Source organism: Chrysochloris asiatica, unplaced genomic scaffold (assembly GCF_000296735.1).
Source record: "Chrysochloris asiatica unplaced genomic scaffold, ChrAsi1.0 scaffold00103, whole genome shotgun sequence".
Lineage (NCBI taxonomy): Eukaryota > Metazoa > Chordata > Mammalia > Afrosoricida > Chrysochloridae > Chrysochloris > Chrysochloris asiatica.
This window is the reverse complement of record NW_006408621.1, coordinates 8,895,506-8,898,405: the sequence shown is the minus strand read 5'-3', so window position 1 is coordinate 8,898,405 and position 2,900 is coordinate 8,895,506. Positions and strand designations below refer to the sequence as shown.

The window sequence follows — 2,900 nt, the reverse complement described above, 5'->3', positions numbered from 1 at the left end:
TGGTCTGGCTGGTGACCACATTGGCCACTGATAAGGGAAGAGGGGGAAAAAACAGCACTGAAGTTGTGAGCTAAGCCCAACCACATTCAATAGACCCCTGTGAACCTGGGTGGAGACCTGGATGGCCAGCAATATGGCAAGACCCAGGGACTTCTGGGTTCAGAGGCAGTGTTACATGGCCACAGAGGACTACAATGGAGAGTGAAGCATCCAGCTGATACGAAGTGAGGGGAGATGCATGAGAACACCCATACTTGCAGATAGTGCCCACTTGACCTGGCTTCGATGGATGGATGATCAGAACTTGTCTAGAAGAAGAAAGAAGAGGGGGGTGGGGAGAGTAACTTGCTACAATTTGATGAACTTTGCCTATACTTTTGGATGCAGCAGCTCAAAAAAGGGAAGAAATCTTTACAGCAAAGATCACTCCCACCCCCTCGGTACACAGGGTTGACAGGGATGGGCAACTTAGACATTGGCTACCCAAAATGGGGGAGAGGGGACGGCTATAAAGGTAAGAAGTGACTGGCTTACAAGCTTTCAAGAGGGCACCTAGTTCCAGATGGGGTGGGGGAAAGTAGAATCACTACTGAATGGTTTCCAATTGGTTGGGACCAGGGCTGATGAAAGGCAATTAGATAAGACTCTTGTGGTACAATAATTAATAATTGTCATCAGGACTGACTGTGAGGGTAGGAAATATAGAGGTAGTTGTTTTTTGACAAAAGGAGGAAAGTGATTGATTTTGCAGCCCAGGCGTGGAGGTCACTGGGACCATCAAGTGAGAAGAATGGAGAGCGGGACCCTACCCAGAGAGGCAGTGATGCCAGGAATGGAGACGATGATGTGGACAGATGGAGTGGTGGGGACACTGGACTCAGGGAGGGAGAAGGGCTGTGTGCTGGCGGCAGGGGGTGGGCCTGTGTGGTGTACCCTTTAATTATTTGATGATGCATGGAGGTGATTGTAATCATTGCAATGAAATGAAATACAATAGGATGAGCGTAAAGCTGATGTTCTCCCATGTAAACCTCACAATATAAACTTAAAAAAAAAATTATCCACTTGATTCATTCAGATAAATACTCTATGTTTAATTGAATTTTAGATTAGTTCATTGAAAATGACAGGAAATGGCAAAGATTCAAAATCTCCCAAACACTTACAAACTTATAATGTCTCCGTTTTAATGTGGAGTAATTCCTGGTTTTATTCTTGTTAGTATCCACTTGAGAATATTTTGGGGGAAAGACATAAAAGGAAGAAAGAAGTGGTTAAGACCAAACAACATACTTTGGATCCAGAATGCAGTGCGTTTGAGTCTTGGCACTGTCATATGTGGGCTCCGACTTTGGGGTTAGTATCACAGACCTCAAGGAGCTCTGGTAATGTAGTGGTTATGAGTTGGGCTGCTAACCTCACGGTTAGCAGTTCAAAACTACCAGTGGTTCCACGGGAGAAAGATGAGGCTTTCTGCTCCTGTAAAGATTTGCAGCCTAGGAAACCCTGTACAGGGTTGCTCTGATTCAGAATTGACTCCACGGCACACCACCACCACCATCACAGACCTCAGCTTCCTCAACTGTGAAACCTATTTGGTAAAGTTGATGTGGAGATTAAATAAATTAAGTGGGAAAACACAGAAAGTGCCTAATCCTCCACTGATCCATAGACTATGTTCAATAGATGGTAACCAATATTATTAAAAACATATCTAAGACATGACTTCTATTTCTGGTATTGTTATGTGGTAAAGTGCCCTCTAGTCGGTTCCGACCCATAGCGACACTGTGTAAGAGCAGCTGGTGAGCTTGAACTGCTGACCTTGCAATTCAAACCGACTTTGCAGTCTAGCGCATTAACCCACAACACCACTAATCTCAATAGTTGCTCCCTATATCCTCTATTCAATCTTGAAGGAAAAAAATATTTTTTAAAATAAGGAATAAAACTTTAAAAAATTATTTGTTTGTTTTTGGTTAGATCAATTTTATTGCATTAACAATAGTCACTGATAGGTCTTGGGAATCATCTGGCCTTGTTTCCATAGCTGGAAGAAAGAGCTTTAATATCTTACTCATCAGCCTGTTGGATGGTTTCTTTTTCAGACACAGTGATACCATCCCCAGATTTTCAGATATCCTTGTTTTTACTGTTGTGGCTTGCTGAATTAAAGCAGCTGAATTTGATTCATGTTCAATGTCATTTTCTTCAAGAATTAATTCATCTTTATGGGCTTATAAACACTTATTATGGGATACTGAACAAGCAACACCTGCCCTCATCCAAACTCTACGGATGTATTTTTCATTCAAGAAGTTTGGGATTTCAACAAGAAACTGGCTCTCTTGGATAACAATGTTGATGGGGAAGTGAGCATACACAGCCCTCATCTTGTACCGAAAGCCCAGTGTAACACCCTTGATCACATTCTGCACTTGACTACAGACAGAGCCAACAGCAGCCAGTTCCTTTCTATTTCCCTATTATTTGTCAAGGCAAAGCCTCTTCTTTTTCTTTCCAAGGAGACTGAGTTCTACACTGCTGGGACTCAAGTCCCTCTGCAGGTTTCCTCTGGGTTCCTTCATAATAATTATGTGTCCTTTCAGACTGATGACATTCTCTGGAATGTTGACAGTCTGGTTGCTGAGAATGGTCTTCATTCTAGCAGTAGATGCAGCAAACAAATAAAAAAGCTAAAAATAGTTTTTATTAGCAAACTAATCAGGGAGCAAAAGGTTCTGTACATTAAGATGGTACTTGAATATTTTCAGATAGTTGTATGTGTTTATTATCCTCTTCTGAGCCCTAGTAACGCTGTGGGTTAGGCTTTGGGCTGCTAACCTCAAAGTCAGATTCAAATCCACCACCTTTCCATGGCAGAAAGATGAGGCTGCCTG

General features: G+C 42.3%; 1 pseudogene; it reads right to left on the bottom strand.

Annotated features, from left to right (window-relative positions):
* Positions 1-2,073: 2,073 nt before the first annotated feature.
* Positions 2,074-2,663, bottom strand: LOC102816369 (annotated as a pseudogene).
* Between the last annotated feature and the right edge of the window lie 237 nt (positions 2,664-2,900).